The 17,783-nt window shown below is 37.2% G+C and overlaps 1 protein-coding gene and 1 non-coding gene across 8 annotated transcripts in view; one reads left to right on the top strand and one right to left on the bottom strand.

Moving 5' to 3' along the window:
• Positions 1-17,783, top strand: part of TFEC (transcription factor EC) — a 668,004-nt gene that overhangs the window by 253,864 nt on the left and 396,357 nt on the right. The window lies entirely within an intron of this gene.
• LOC132431421 (U6 spliceosomal RNA) lies at positions 10,900-11,006 on the bottom strand. The gene has a single exon (XR_009520728.1). It is a non-coding gene; the product is annotated as a U6 spliceosomal RNA (small nuclear RNA).

The raw sequence follows: 17,783 nt of genomic DNA, 5'->3' as shown, positions 1-17,783 counted from the left end.
TTTAATTTTAATTTTTTAATTAATTATTTTTTATTGAAGTATCATTGATTTGTAATGTTGTATTAGTTTCAGGTGTACGACAAAGTGATTCAAATATATATATATATATTCTTTTCCAGATTCTTTTCCCATATAGGTTATTACAAAATTTTGAGTATAGTTCCCTGTGCTACACGTTAGGTCCTTGTTGTTTATCTATTTTATATATAGTAATCTGTATATGTTACTCCCAAATTCCTAATTTATCCCTCCCTCCTACCTTTCCCCTTCGATAACCGTAAGTTTGTTTTCTATGTCTGTGAGTCTGCTTCTGTTTTGTAAATAAGTTTATTTGTATCATTTTTTAAGATTCCACATATAAGTGATATATGATATTTGTCTTTGACTTACTTCACTTACTGTGATAATCTCTAGGTCCACCCATTTTGCTGCAAATGGGATTATTTCATTCTTTTTTATGGCTGAGTAATATTCCACTGTGTGTGTGTGTGTGTGTGTGTGTGTGTGTGTGTGTGTGTGTGTACCACATCTTCTTTATTCATTTGTCTGTTGATGGACATTTAGGTTGTTTCCTTGTCTTGGTTATTGTAAAGAGTGCTGCAAGGAACATTGGGGTGAATGTATCTTTTCGAATTATGGTTTTCTCCAGGTATATGCCCAGGAATGGGATTGCTGGGTAATATGGTAGCTCTATTTTTAGTTTTTTAAGGAATCTTCATACTGTTCTTTATAGTGGCTGTATTGATTTATATTCCCACCACCAGTGTACGAGAGTTCCCTTTTCTCCACACCCTCTCCAGCATTTATTATTTGTAGACTTTTTGATGATGGCCATTTTGAGTGGTGTGAGGTGATACCTCATTATAGTTTTGATTTGCATTTCTCTAATAATTAGTGATGCTGAGCATCTTTTCATGTGCCTTTTGGCCATCTGTATGTCTTCTCTGGAGAAATGTCTATTTAGGTCTTCTGTGCATTTTTTTTTCTTTTTTTGCGGTACGCTGGCCTCTCACTGCTGTGGCCTCTCCCATTGCGGAGCACAGGCTCCGGACGCGCAGGCTCAGCAGCCACGGCTCACGGGCCCAGCCGCTCCACGGCACATGGGATCCTCCCGGACCGGGGCACGAACCCGTGTCCCCTGCATCAGCAGGCGGACTCTCAACCACTGCACCACCAGGGAAGCCCTTCTGTGCATTTTTTGATTGGGTTGTTTGTTTTTTTGATATTGAGCTGTATGAGCTGTCTGTGTATTTTTGAGATTAATCCCTTGTCAGTTGCACCATTTGCAAATATTTTCTCCCATTCAGTAGGTTGTCTTTTCATTTTGTTTATGGTTTCCTTTGCTGTGCAAAAGCTTTTAAGTTTAATTGGGTCCCATTTGTTTATTTTTGTTTTTATTTCCATTACTCTAGGAGACGGATCCAAAGGATAGTGCTGTGATTTACGTTAAAGAGTGTCCTGCCTATGTTTTCCTCTTGGAGTTTTATAGTGTCCAGTCTTACATTCTGGTTTTTAAATTTTCTAATATACATTGAATTAAACAACATTTGAAATGTAAAACTATCTTATACAGCTCTAGTCACACTGGAATTTATTGAACCTTGTATTTAAATTACCTATTTATAATTTTGAGTCTTCCAATGTTTTTTTCCCTTATTTGAACTCTTCTTTCCCATCTCCCCAAAACAGGTGTTCACTCATGACCCTTTATACTTATGCAATCTGGCTTAAGTCAACTCCTCTGACCCTACTCTACTGATCTTTCAGCTTTTTTCCTTCTGTACTTCATACTTGCATGCTATAATATTCTAAATTTCACTTATTTTTATTTTCCAGTAGTTTAAAGGTTTTACATAAGTATTTGTGGATTTGCTCCCCCATCCCTCACGCCTTATAGTCTTTCTCAAAAGTCTTAGCTTCCAGAGGACAGAGATAATTATTGTTTAGTTCCGTGATATCTCTCCCCTACCTAATACAAGGATCTAAACCCCCATAGACTTCTAATGATACTGATAGGCTAATAGCTGTATAATGGATGGATGGACAAGGCCACAATATTTGATCTTTATGTTTTTACAGCTTTTGTTGGGGAAATAGAATCATTTCTGTGGTATACAAATTAGGACTCCTTGATTTTTTTCAGGCCAGATTAACAGCATATATAAAAAGTTTAAAGGTAAGGGAAAACATGGAGTGTTGGGGACATGGAAAGAAGCTCAGAGTATCTGGAGCACAGAATGTGAGAGCAAGTGGGGAAAGGTATCATTGGGGAGGTAAGTAGGGACCATGTCACATAGGGCCTCAGAATTTGCACTAAAGAGTCTGGATTTGGTCCTAAGAGTCAGTGATGAGCAATTGAAAGGTGACGTGTTATATAGGAGATGGAGAGAGGTGGCCCCAAAGAAGAGCCAGAACTGAAAACTGATAGGGCCTTCATTGTCCTGAGCCCTGAGAAGGCATCTAGGCTGTAACACAAAGGAACAAGCACATCCAACTCCTTTAGTAAGAAACTGAAAGAAAAGATTATTAGACAACGAAACTAAGAACATTGAGGTCAGTCCTCTCATTTCAGTCTAGTCAGGAACCTCAGATAATCAGGGAGATAATCTTTTTTTGTTGTTTTTTTTTGTATTTTTTTTCGGTACGCGGGCCTCTCACTGTTGTGGCCTCTCCCGTTGTGAAGCACAGGCTCCGGACGCGCAGGCTCAGCGGCCATGGCTCACGGGACCAGCCGTTCCGCGGCATGTGGGATCTTCCCGGACCGGGGCACGAACCCGTGTCCCCTGCATCGGCAGGCGGACTCTCAACCACTGCGCCACCAGGGAAGCCCAGGGAGATAATCTTTATTGGAAAGTGTTTCATATTTGGAAGTTATATTGTATGCCAAAATATCTCAGAGAAAGTACTAGTATTACAAAAAATTATTAAATTTTATTGTTGCAATGATGTGCAATTCACTTAATAGTGAACATGATATCAAAGAGCAAGTGCTATGAGTATCTACAGAAGCTGAATTATTAAGGGAGAAAACAGAAAAGTTATCTACAGAAGATGACTGGAGATAGACTGGTTAAAAAAATAGTCCCAGGGCTTCCCTGTGGTTATAATCACAGGTCCCAAGAGGAGGGGGCATGCCACACCATGTAGGGCCACATGGGGAAGCACCAGGGTCACTCAGGAAGAAGGAACAAGGAGAAAATGGGGGCAAGAGCCTTTATTGTGGTTTCCACAGGAAGGAATGAGCAAGGCAGGGTAAGCCGCCTCAGGATTGGCTAGTTTGAATAATTTCAGTGCGCTCTGGGATGTAGGGACTGTCCCTAGTAGTCTGGTACCTAGTCCTGAAGTGATCAGGTCAGATGCATAGTGGCCCAGAGTGTGACAGCACTTTAAAAGAGGTGGTTTTGATATGGGCTCTGAATTGGTCGGTTTGCATGTAAAAGGCACACTCTTAGATGAGTTGTTTGCTATCTCTAGGAATTAGTTAGCCCTGGGAGGGACAGTCCCTTCAGGGTCAGCAAGGCCCTAAGAGAGCAAAGCATCAAATACAGAAACTAGAAAATGTGATGATTACAATGTACAAATACATACAATTATACAAATTTAAACCAACAGTGAAATAAGAATTATTTCTTTACTCTCGTTATAGGCCTTATTTTATTACAGTCTTTTCTTATTTCATTGTAAGAACAAATATATTCAAATTACTACTTTTTAGCCTCCTTTTTTCATTTTTAGTTTAAAAGCTTAATCATGTTCAGAGCGTGATGGGCTTTGGCATATAATACGTCCTCAAGGAATGTTAGTCCTCTTCCCTTGCCTTCCCTTTCCCTTTTTTCATTCATTTACTAAATATTTATTAAGAATTCTAGACACCAGGGATGCATCTTTTAGTCTTCACAAAGGGGACTATCTAATAGGGGATACAGATATTCAATAAATAACCACACACAGAATTAACAACTTGGCACCCTGAGATGTCAGAAGAAGGCACTGCAAGCAAGCATTATGCCCTCATTAGTCTGAATCCAAGACCACATTATGTAAATAACTTTTAATATTATTTAATACAGTTGAATTATTTATTTTTATGCATTTTGCAAAGTTTGGACTTGTCTTCTGAAGTTGGTAAGCAATAGAAATTTCTTTTAAAATTTGTATGTGACATATTAAAAATATATCATATGAAGAAATTTATGAACAAGATATAAAGTAGATTTCTGAATTAGGGGTTTCCATTATTCCCTTAAAGCTGTTCTATTCTGTTGTATTTATTGGGTACCTACTCTATGCCCAGAAGTCTTTACTGGAAAATTCCAGGTAAAACAAAGTATAAAGTGTGACTAGTTTGATGACTTTGTGCTTTCCTTTGAAAAGGTGATTGATTTTTGTTTCAGTGGCAATTATTGTCTCCTGATCTATTGGCATGACATACTAAACAATAACAAAACCTACATTTTAAAACATAGATTCATTGTAAAAATTCTCTCCAGTATAAATATTAAAAGAGAAACAATGATCAGATCACAGTATATAATATATAATACCTGGTAATTAGAACTTCTACCTTATGAGTTAATTGAAGTTTTCTAAATTATTACAGTGAGAAAGCCCTCTTATTATGGTATTTCATTTAATAAGATCATTACACAGAAGCTTCTCAGTAAGTTGGTTTTTCACGAAGTTTTATCCTTCCAACTAATACAATTTACTGACAAGTTAAACAAATGCAGATTAATTTTATAGGAATAAAGATTTTGAAAATAGACTAAAATTCTGATGATAGATACAAAGAGTATTTTATTCTGTTACTGTATTTTTGTAAGAAATAATAATATTTTGTTCCAAATCCAATTTGGAGTGCATTCAGATGGGGAGACTTGATGAAGCACCAAATAGGTTGTATTATCCATGTCCCCAATCCCTTATTCACAATTTGAAGATCTAAAACATTTTGAAAACCGAAACATTTTTCATAAGTTTGGGGCAAAGTCATTTGGTGGCAAACCTGTTCTGAATTAATAAGGTTATTTGTACCTTTACTTACTCTTCTTGAAGGTAAATATTTGTACTTTTGCCACAGAAATATTAATGTGTTTTTGGGGGGGGGTGCTGAACAAGACCATGGTGGGAATATTAAATATGTGCCATTTACATGCTGTCATATTCTGAAATTTATTTAAAATTCTGAATTTTGAATACAGCTATCCCCAAGAGTTTCAGATGAGGGTTTGTGGGCCTAATTCAGTGTGTATGTGTGTTCATATCGCTTGTGTGTTTTTGTTTAAACATCCTTATTGGAGTATAATTGCTTTACAATGGTGTGTTAGTTTCTGCTTTATAACAAAGTGAATCAGCTATACATATACATATGTCCCCATATCTCCTCCCTCTTGCGTCTCCCTCCCACCCTCCCTATCCCACCCCTCTAGGTGGTCACAAAGCACCAAGCTGATCTCCCTGTGCTATGCAGCTGCTTCCCACTAGCTGCTTGCATGTTTTGGTCATAGGGACAGGAACTGTTTCCCCTTCTTTGTTTAATATTTAATTTTACTAAGTATTGTGACTCCTGTATTAATTTTTCTTTAATTAACTTGAAAGAATGCAATAAAGTTACTGGACCAACATTTGAAGACAAATCTTGGTGGTTCCCTGTGTAGGGGGCACTGAAGGTACAAAGATAACTAAGACCCAAGTTACTGCACTCCAGTGAGGACAGATATGAAAAAAATTATAGTGACACAGTGTGACAAATTGCTGTTAAAGTGGTGTTCAATGTGCTTTTGGTTCAGAGAGAAGGGAACTACTACTTGCCTGGGGGAATTTGGTAAGACTGCAGGGAAGAGGAGATTTGGCAGAAGGAAAGAAAGGAAAGGCAGTTCACGAGGTAATGAAATGGGAAAGAGTTACTCAATCCCAGTACTATTGGATCTCAAAACAAATGGGAACTATTAATATGATCCATTAAATAACTTGACATACTGTAACTCTTGCTAAAGTTTAAACTCTTCTCATTAGTATTGTTCTGTCAGCAGTGAGAGACATTGTTAAGCTTTTCGGCATCAATAGAAGTTCTTAAAGAAAAGCAGCCCGGGATTTGATATGTCATTGCATTGAAGCAGAATATAACGCTATTTGCAGGATTTATAATAATAAAATGCCAGTGCAGTTTGGATTATCTTCAAGGAGCCATCCTCAACCAAATGCCACATATCCCTGTCCCACAAGGCAGTTCCTTGGACGGGAATGACTGTGAGACACTTGAGTGCATTTTACTCATCCATAAAAGTCATATTAGTAAGGTAAATATAGGAGCCACTTTCTTCCTCATAAATGTAACCATCTGCCTGCAGTGGTGTGGTATTTAAAGCTCAGGTTAGACTTGACAGTGCTGAAGTTCAACCTGGTATTTTCAAATGCTGAACTCCAAGAAGTGCCAACAGCAAAGATAGGATGATCTGTTGGGTGTCTTTCAAGGGAGGAAGATGACAATGTGGTTTTAAGCTGTGGTGCAAAGGGAAAAGGTTATAGGCAAAACTAAACTAAAATAAAAATCTAAAAAATCCCCATTCCCATTTCCATCTGCTAAGTTATTTTGGGGGAAATCTTTAACATTATTATTAACAGTGTCCCTAATTTTGCAGCTGGAGCCCCTTTTCACTTTGCATCATGGCTGACACAAATCACAGATAATCGCTGTACAATAAATCATTTGAAAAATACAGAGGCAATGAGCCAAGAAAGGTATTTAGCATTTAATCGAAGGTGACCTAGTGTTTTTCACCTACCATCTATAAAATGAAACATTCAATTTAATCACGAAGCAGTGTTAATTCAGAGGAAAAATGTTGATCCTTGCAACAAGCAGGTAGTTTGGAATAGATTAAAATAAAAAATACTGAACCAAGTGTGTAGGGGCCTGGTTTCCAGTTGGAATTCTGTAACTTCATAACTGATTCCCTTAGGTAATGTATGCAAGTCCTGGGAATTTCAGATTATGCAAATGTAAAATCTACAAGGTTAGATTATATGGATTCTAAGGTCTCTTTCAACTTTAAATCTTATACTGCAGACTATGACCATGTATGGATCTAATAGTGTTGATACTTGGCTTTTAAGGTGGGTTATTTGCCTCACAGCTTCATTCTTTATGCAATTGTTAATAAAGTAATACTGGCTAATCTTTCATAAATGATGTCAGTTAAAACAGCTGACATACATAATCATCTCAATTCTTTACAGTTTTTGCAAAGTGAGTGCCTAGCTTTCTGTCACTCAATGTATTACCCGAGGATAATTAGAGAATACATTATGCATAAAAGGAAACCATTTATCTGATTAAAAAAAACTGTAAAGCCCATACATATTATACCTTATTTGAGAAACCATTATAGCAGTAAAAAAAATCTTTGATAGCAGTCCATTTGTCATCTAGCCTAGGCCCCTTAGCAAACTCTCATGAGATCAATCCTGTGATAAATGAAGAGGCACTGAAATCTGTGTCAAAGTCTGACACATCATGCAAAACATTACTCACGGAGAACAGGTAAATCAAAAGACTGGGAATTGTCAATGCTACATCCCAGGTATATCTTTTCCAGCTTTAAAAAATAGATCCCATTGCTTTATTGTTAATTCATGCTCTTAAACACAGCTGCCTATCCCCCAAAACTTCTGCTGTCATATTTTTTTCCAGTTCTTAAACGACACGTATTATGCGCTTGAAACTATTTTAAGTGCATTACATATATTTGTTCATTTAATTATCACACCAACTTCTGAGTTGGTACTATTAGTACCTTCATTTTACACATGAGGGAACTCAGAACAGAGATGTTTAAGTAACTTGTACTGGTCACATAGCTAGAAAGTTGTTGAGCTGGGATTTAAGGCTAGGACTTGAAGGGAAATGCTGTAAACTTAACTAGTATGGTCCACTGCAGTGATGAATAGCTGCTCAGATATATATCTGTCTGGTTTTCATGGTCTCATGTATAAATGTAGAACTGTTGTAGGTTGCCTACACATACGATATCTTTTGCAGTAGATTATTTTGGGTTGGTAATTTTAAAAATAAAAATTGTAGCAGAATGGAAACAAGGAATTTCTTTAACTCCAAAGTCCTTAAGTCCTATAACATGGTTTTGTTAAATGTGTTACTGATCAAGTGCAACATGAGGTAAAAGAAGCACTGGTTTTCTAGTCACTCTAAAGACACTGTCTCCAATAATAAATAGCAAAATTGTATATTCATGATTTTGTATCACTGTATGAACTTCAACACATTTTTTAATGTTTTTGAATATTGGTACACTTCAGGGACATACTTTAAAAAGTAGATATGACTAAGTGTATAATAATTCTAATGGGATATGACAAGACTTTCAATCTTTTATAAATGTTGTTTGATTAGATTGTGGAAAAAATTTTTATCATAATTTTTTTATCCATTTGTTAATCTGAGCAGAAATCTCTTTTAGGGTCAATGGGTTAGATCCTTAGAGGTGTGTACCTCAAAAAGTTGTTGGTTGATGGTAAGCAAGTCACATAGTTTAAAAACTCAATTTTTACCCGTTTGTTGAAAAAGGTCATGTTGATAAGTATTTTGTGGGAAAGAATGATGGACGTATTATCACTAGAAGGAAGTACCATAAATTTCATGGAAATGTATTTTCAGGTGGCTATTTGACATAGTTTAAAAAACTGGAAAATTGGTTAAAACACAGTATCAATATAAACATTTGTTTTGTAGCCCAAATTTCAGTGTGAACTTCTGGGGGAATGTCTTAAGATGTGGATGTGTTGTAATAGTTTGTGGAGATGGATTGGTATGATGATTGTTAGCTAATTTTCCAAGTGAAGTTCCCCTGCTCTCTCTGTTTATACAGTATTTCTAATGTAATAGGAGAGTTGAATCACAGTAGTGGTTGTTAGTAGGAACAATTCCTTGCTTGTAAAAAACATAAAATATTATAAATATGTGGATATGGAAAAATAGTGATTTGAGTTCTTATGATATAATATCCCAAACCACAGCTGAACACTCCATTTTTTTTTTTTTTTTTTACAAATTCAACCACTACCAGACTTTGCTGATAATCCCACTCTGAAGGGTAGACTTGTTAACCTCCAATGCCTAGAGCTGCACATCACTATTTTTTTTTTTTAATGTTTCTCAAGTATTTTGCGAAGTCTAAGTTTTGGGTTGTACTATTAACTCAATTTCACAAACATAATACTTATGTTTGATAAAAACCAGCAACATTCATATTATTTCCTCAACTCTTAGCCTCCTGGCATGTCTGAGTTGTGAAAATAAAGTATTCTACTTTTATCTGAAAATATCTGTTTCATACTTTATGGATAATTTTATATGCCACCCAATATAATGCCAAGTTGGATTTTTAAAGTTAGAATTATTAGTAATACTACCATGCTACTACTATTAATGATAATGAGGATAATCACTACTATGTAGTAGCATATTTTTAAAATGTAGTATTTTGGCTTAGGCTTTACTTAAGATATACATTAATATGCTCAATGTTTAGCATTAAAGCTTCCTAGTCTTAAAGGCACTTACATGTTTTAGGCCTCTTTGTTGATCCAAGTTAAAGAACCAATATTTTTCCTTTTATGCATATCATAGCTACAAATTAATAAAACTTCCAAGCTCAGAAACAAAAAGCCAATTATATTCAAAGATGGGAAATGCTTGGCAGGCATCCCACCTCTTTTCCTCCCATGCTCATGGCAGACATTAATCACTGATCATGGCCAGAGGCAGCCTCTGACCTCTCCTCAAAATAGTGCTCTAGGAGCCACAGTCAGTCAGTCAGGGATGGTTAAGGGAGCAGACTTATCTATCATGAACAGATAAATAAAGATAGAGTGTGACACCTTATTATCCATAATTCTCTCCTATCTGTATCTATAAACCAATATGGATCCATTATGTACAAACTAAGTGAAGGAAATGAGTCATTAGTTTGTAAGAAAGCAAATGGAGAGACACAATCACGCAAAAGTTATTTTAATTTTTCTATGTCCTTTTGGACCTACAGAGAAAGCATGTCCCTATATGAAGCAATCAGTTTTGGAAAGGGAAGTTAGCAAGGATTTTAGCCTCAAGAATTCCTTCCACAGGAAATGTGGCATTGCAAACTTAAGGGCTGGGCTACTCAGAGGAAATCTGCGGCTGTGTTTCCATATGTCAGGGAAGCAAACCTTTGGAAGACCCATACCCAGGCTGCCTAAGAATAGAAATGGGCTGTGTGGCAGTGAAACTGAAAATATTTTCCTCTTGTCCTTATTTATTCAGTTTTAGGGGGGGGCCTTCCCTTTATAAATTACACATTCTTTTTTTTTTAACATCTTTATTGGAGTATAATTGCTTTACAAGGGTGTGTTAGTTTCTGCTTTATAACAAAGTAAATCAGCTATACATATACATATATCTCCATATCTCCTCCTTCTTGTGTCTCCCTCCCACCCTCCCTATCCCACCCCTCTAGGTGGTCACAAAGCGCCGAGCTGATCTCCTTGTGCTATGTGGCTGCTTCCCACTAGCTATCTATTTTACATTTTGTAGTGTATATATGTCCATACCACTCTCTCACTTCATCCCAGCTTACCCTTCCCACTCCCCATGTCCTCATGTCCATTCTCTACGTCCATGTCTTTATTCCTGTCCTGCCCCTAGGTTCTTCAGAACCTTTTTTTTTTAGATGCCATATATATATGTAAGCATACGGTATTTGTTTTTCTCTTTCTGACTTATTTCACTCTGTATGACAGACTCTAGGTCCATCCACCTCACTACAAATAACTCAGTTTCGTTTCTTTTTATGGCTGAGTAATATTCTATTGTATATATGTGCCACATCTTCTTTATCCATTCATAAAAATATGGAACGCTTCACGAATTTGCATGTCATCCTTGCACAGGGGCCATGCTAATCTCCTCTGTATCATTCCAATTTTAGTATATGTGCTGCTGAAGTGAGCACAAATTATACATTCCTGATTGTAAGTTTTAATGGTGACCTATTTACAAGCATTAGAAATTGAAAACAGCTATTAAATTTGAAAATCTTTTTGTGTATGTTGGGGAAGAGTAGGATGAGCCTACTAGGAAAAGAATGTAGTATTTGATCTGTACCAAAAAATCCCAAACAAGCAAGCAAACCATAATTTCAAAGTATTAAATCTGTAAGTTTAACAAGTAAGTGTTACATGCTTTCTTACTGGGGTCCCAGTAATAATCCCAGTATGCCTAGCATAACATAAACTCACTGTCTTAGCTTGGACTCTCATGAAAAAAATACTATAGACTCAGTGGCTTAAACAACAGTGGTTTATTTTCTCACAGTTCTGAAGGCTGGAAGTCTGAGATCAGGGTGCCAGCATGACTGGGTTCTGTGAGAGTAGTCTTCATGGCTTGTAGATGGCCACCTTCTTGCTGTGTCCTCATATGTCCTTTCCTTGGTACATGCACTGGGAAGAGGTCTCTCTCTCTCTCTCTCTCTTCCTATTCTTATAAGACCACTCATCCTATCATGAGGGCCCCACCCTCCTGACCTAATTATACTCTTAACACCCCATCTTCAAATACCATCACATTGGTTGTTAAAGCTTCAACATATGAATTGTGGAGGTTGAGCACAGACATTCAGTCTATAACACTCTCAAAGGATTACTTTGATTGGTTGATCTTAAAAAACATGTGTTTCAAGTTTTACTAACTCCCAACAATTAATTTGAGAAATATATAAAGTTTTCTACCAAGAAAATTGGAGGATGATAAGAAAAACTGTTAGAATTTTAAGAGAGTACTTTAAGAGTATAGTAAGGTGATCAGATATAAAAGTCAATATACAAAAATCAATAACTTTCTTAATATTAGCAATACTCAATTAGAAAACGTAATGTTAAAAGGAATCTCATTCATAATAGCAACAAAATCCATTTTATACTTAGAAATAAATAGGAAATGTGCAAGATTTTTATGAAAAGGGTGTTTAAAAATCTACATAAATAAAATGTTATTCCATATTTCTCAATGGGAAAACTCAACATTGTGAAGATGTTGACGAGCTGGTTCTCAAGCACGTATGAAAGAAAGAACAGCAATGCTTAGCAAGTTACATTTTTAAAAAAGAGAATCATGGGATTTGAACTACTACTAATAAGAAGAACATAATATAAGGCAATTTAAACAGTGCATTTTGGCATAGGAATAGACAAACACATTGGTAGAAAAAACTAGAATGGAGGGCTTCCCTGGTGGCGCAGTGGTTGAGAATCTGCCTGCCGATGCAGGGGACACGGGTTCGAGACCTGGTCTGGGAAGATCCCACATGCCGCGGAGCAACTGGGCCCATGAGCCACAACTACTGAGCCTGTGCATCTGGAGCCTGTGCTTTGCAACAAGAGAGGCCGCAACAGTGAGAGGCCCGCACACCGCAATGAAGAGTGGCCCCCACTCGCCACAACTAGACAAAGCCCTCGCACAGAAACGAAGACCCAACACAGCCATAAATAAATAAATAAATTAATTTAAAAAAAAAAAACACTAGAATGGAAACCCAAAAATATAGTTTAAGTAAAGATGTCATCTCTAATTAGTAAAGTGTTCAAAGCTTCTCAATTCATCACATTATGACAATTGGCTCTCCTTTTGGGGAAAAAATTAAACTCATAGTTCATATCATAAGCAAAGATACCTTTTGGAGAGACTAATGAGAATAAATGTTAAGAACAAATTATAAAAGTATTTGAAGAGAATATAGAAAAAAATCATAACTCTGGGAATTGGGAAGGCTTTCCTAAGTAATACACGAAATTAATATGTCATATAAGAAATTATTTATAATGTTGACCTCATAAAAACAAAAATCTTCTATGAGACAACAATAAAAAAGAAGTTAAATGATAAGCTACAGACTAGCAGAAATATTTGCAACAGGTATAAAAGATTTGCAATATATAAAAGGTGCCTGCATATGAATATTTAAAACACAAAGAACTAAACAGAAGATAGACAAAGGATACAAAGGACCACTTACAAGAGAAATGCATATGGCATACATGTGAAGCTCAGCATGTGTAAATTAGATAGTATTTACCAAAATTTCAAGTAACCCTAATCTTTGACCTTGCGGTCTACTTCTAGGAATCTGTCCCACAGAAACACTCACTCAGAGTAAAACACGTTTACAAGAATATTCTCTTTTATAATAGCAAACAGTAGAAACAAACAGAATATCACCAACAAAGGAGACAGTAATAAAATTACAGAACATTCCATTGTTATAGAGAAAGAATAAGATCTGTACATATTAAAATAGAAAATTCTTTAAGACCCAGGTAAAAAGAAGTTACCATAGCATAATAGTATCGTATATAAATGTATATGGCCCATAAATGTACAAATACTTTGTGTTTATTTTTTTGTTCTATATGCTTTTGTATGGATTGATTCTTCTACTGTGAGAATATATTCATGTGTTTCTCGTTTAACTGAAAAAAAAAAAGTTTTTTAAATCAAAGAGATGAGTATTCAAGGAAGATCAGGCCTGGTAGCTCAAACTCTTTTCACATGATAGACAGCTGCTTCAAGGAGGGTTTGAGAATCACATGTCTGTCACTAATGTGGTTTGGGACTCTCTGTACTTACATTTTCTCTTGACCTCTGGCTTTGCTACCAATTTTCCTTTTCTGGAGGGTGTTGAAATGGGCATAAAAAGAAATTCTTTAAGAAAGTTTAGGTCCTTGTTATGCAAAATTGCATTGCTGGAAGGGGTTTTAGATATGATCTAATGCAACTCTCAAGTTTTACGTGGGATCCTGATTTCTGAGATGGCCAGGAAATGTTGATGGGATTTTCACATTTCTCATGCTTGAGTCACATCCTCTTATCCAGAAACCTGGGAAAACTTTACCACTGAAAACTCAAATAGGGTGGTACTACTCCCCCAACTTTTAAGCCAACAATGTAAGAAAACAAAAAGGTAATTTCATTCAAAAGAATAAAAATTAATAAATATTTTTTCAGCAAACAAATGAGTACTGTGATGCCACCTGATGACCCACAAAAAGTGACTCCCAGTATTATTTCAATTATCTGTATTTGTACCTTTTAATCCATAAATTCCTGCCATATTACCTTCCATCAACTCTGTCCATCACTAGCCTGGCTGTTTTATCTCCATTTGTCAAATCATTATAGTGGGTCAGTTGGCCAAGTTGGTATGTTTAAGCCGCGTCATATTCTCTTAGCTGGGTCCTGTGTGTCCTAAGGGCCCTTCAAGAAACTCACTTGTCTCCTTAGATATTGGTAAGGAAAAGTCAGAAATCTCTCCTTCCAATATGGTGATTTTTGTTCTTAGCGAGAGCACTGCTTTGGCAATTATGTGCCCAATACCTTTGCTCAGAGCCTATCTGATTTGCATCCAGCTAAACTGCCTCTGTGCACTCAGATATGTGTCCCTATAAAGAGACCACCTCCTCACTTTTAGAACTCCAGTGTACCTTGACCTATGCTTGAATGGACTACAGCTCCGACTATAAGATCAAATAGGTCATTAAACCCCCTGAGCTCTTGAATTGCTCTCATTTAGTCCTCAAATGAATAATTTGTGTACTGCAGAAGTCATTGGGAAGCCATGATTCCTCTCTGGAGCTCCAAGCTGGCTTCCCATAGGGGCCTGTGTTCCATTCTAACTGAGTTTATCAATCTATAAATTCCTGACTAAAGCCCAGAGCATTGAGACACAAGGAGGTTAGGAGAATGGCTGCTCCAGCATCTCCCGTCACCCAGATATTTGCAGAGAATGCAAAAGGACCTTGGACTCCTGAATCTAAGGCCAGTATAATAAATTTATCACTTAAGAAACATGGTTTTCAATTTTTAAAATTTTTCTGTGAAAATGAAAATCACTGTGATGGAAATGTTCTTTCTTTTCTAAGTTCTTTAATGTTATATTATCTTTATTTGTTTACAATGGAAGGAAATGATCCTACTGGCTGCCAGTGAATGAGGGAGTGAGTAGAGCTGATGAAACAGAGCTAATATTCAGCATAAGCTTCTATAGTTTCGTTCGTTTGATGTGGTGGTCCTTGGGCCTACAGAAATACACCTTCTGTTTATGCTTCCAAGTGTTCCTTTTATCTTCAGATAAAAGTGTAAAGGGGAAGTTGCCAAAATTAGTCCACCTTTTGGGCCCAAGCCACAGTTAAACTTAGATGTAAAAGAGATCAAAGCATTTCCATTCTGATCCAAATAGCTGCAGCCCAGCAGTGTAGCTGGTGGCGATATAAAAATGGCTGAACACTTTCTGATTTGGAATATCTAAGTGATACATTCTAGACTACAAGGCAGAAAAAGAGGCAGTATGCATATCTGCTTTTGAAATGACTGCCTGCCTTCTAGGATTTGACAAAGAAACACTTGTTTAGACTTTGGTATATAATCTAGTAAGAAGCCCCCAGGTACTCCTGAAGCTTCCTTAGGGGGTTTCTATGGATGGACATTTTCTCTCACTTCCCCTAAGTTGATTTTGTGCATGGTCCTTCTATGCTTCTTTTAGGTGAAGCCAAACTGTTGAGGATTACTCTTTGCAAAATGGCAGCAACTCTCCCTTCCCCTCCCTTTTTTATAAGTGCTTGTATGTTCTGAGATTGATAAAGCATCAGACTGGTATCCCTGGAGGATAGAAAGAAGACTCTTGGTCTCTGCAGGAGTAGGGTCTCTAAATTATTTGTTATCCAAACCACTTTTGTGAGTGAAAGGGGCACTATTAGTAACTAAACCTGGATAATTGGAGTAAGCTGAGACTGTCTTGGCAAATTGGAATGTATGGTCACCTGGTACATAGGGCAATGTGTGACGTCTGGTGTCTAGAACCTCAATTCTAATGCTTCTTTACCTGTGCAAAATTGGACATTTTCTAGTTACTCCCTTAGATTATTACAGATGATCATTTTATGCTGTTGATAACAAATTTAGCAATAAGATAATTAATTTCCATATGACTCAGAACACAGCCCCCTTGTTAAGTAATATAGCTCCAGAACAGAATTTGTTGCAAAGAAAATGTTCTGTGAAAATTCTTTAAAGAAGTCTTTCAAGTGCATTTTTTTAAGGATGCCACCACCCACTGTTTACAAAGAAAGTCTTTAAGGGAAGCAACAGACCCCTCAGGCCATTTCTAGCAAAGAGATGTACATTTAGTACCAACAACACAAAAACACTGTTGTAACTTACACCCAAACTGATTTTTGCACCCAACATATTTTTGTCTTCAAACTGCAGTCGGTTTGCTGTGTTTCCCTTCTGTTTGTTTCACCACTTTCCTTCTAAATATTTTGCATCGTCCTGGAGGTTTTCCCAAATGTGGTCTGCTCACTGGAGGGCTATATTCCTCTGACTTGTGGCATTAGGTTGTGTCGCCATGGCAAGGCTTGTTTATCATAAGGGAATACTTTATAGGATGGGCACCTCTCACAACAATTTCAACCTCTTTTCCTCCTCTTCTCGCACATGCTCAGATATTCTGAGACAGCAGCCCAGATATGGTTTTCTCTAATCATAAGTTGCATTCCTAGAGTGTGAACTTTTCTTTGCTCTGCTTTCAAGATAGGGAAATTTTTGGCTCTGTTTATTTCTTTCAAACTGGGCAGTACCCTCTTGACTGTTATGACTAATTCACTTGACAGGGCTGGAATCTCCTCATAGTTCTCTCCAGGTAAATCCCGTTGCTCAAACTTGTGGGGGAAAAAATGCCAGAGGGGGCAAAGGGTGACCTCGTGGTGGTCGCAGCCTATCCACTGGACAGAGCCCTCTGTTGACCATGGGGATTTTTTCCAAGAGAAGGAACGCTTAGTCAGAACCTGACAGTTCTTATACTCTCACATTCCTGCAGAGGAACCAGCTTGGGGAGAGATAAGAGCCCTGGGTTGACACCCTGATTATGCCTACCTTTTTATTTGTTAAACGTGGAAATTGACTTCATCCAATTAATAAGAGCAGGAAACAGTTTTTGTTTTCTCTTTGTAGGAAAACATGAAGTAACAGTTTTATCTTAATTTGTCAGGCATTGCCCAAGAGACTACAGCCATGTGGGCTGGTGGCCAAAAAATCTCTCTAAGTCCCAAGTACTAACACCCAGATATAAAAAGAATGCTAATTGGTTTTCCAGCTGAAAAATAATAAGGTACTTGGTGCCAAAAATGCTGTATGGCATGGAAACCCCAAGTTTATACAATAGGGCCTGATTGCAATCTGGGGGCTCCATTTGTACTCATATGTAGAGCTAAACAAAGGGAGGTGTTTCGCTCCTCTGCCTTTGTAGAAAGCCTCTGCTCCAGATCTCAGCCTGGTGTTGCACCAGGCTTCCCACAGTCTTCCTGCCAAAGTTCCAAGATTTTTCCTGGCTGCTGTTCAGGAAAGTACAGCTCTGTCCGTAGGGTGGAAAGTTAAAAAGCCCTTGCTTGGATACGCCGAAATATATACAAACAGTGCTTGACGTATGGAGCAGGCAGGCTTTGCACAGGCTGCTCCTGCCTGCATTCTAAGGGAAAAGAATGCAAGATTTTTAAAAGTCATTTTAGTAAAGCAATGGAGCTATTAGCTGGAAGAAAAAAAAAGTATTTTTTAAAGCAAATTCAGCATTCCCCTTAAGCCCAACAATTAACTATCTTAGTTTCATTAGTAAAATATCAACTAATTTCCAAGAGCCCATCCAGCTTGGGCCATTTTTAACTTAAGGACGCGTTTAGTATAA

The sequence above is a fragment of the Delphinus delphis genome, chromosome 9 (genome assembly GCF_949987515.2).
Source record: "Delphinus delphis chromosome 9, mDelDel1.2, whole genome shotgun sequence".
NCBI lineage: Eukaryota > Metazoa > Chordata > Mammalia > Artiodactyla > Delphinidae > Delphinus > Delphinus delphis.
The sequence above is the reverse complement of the archived record's forward strand: the minus strand, read 5'-3'. Positions and strand labels throughout refer to the sequence as shown.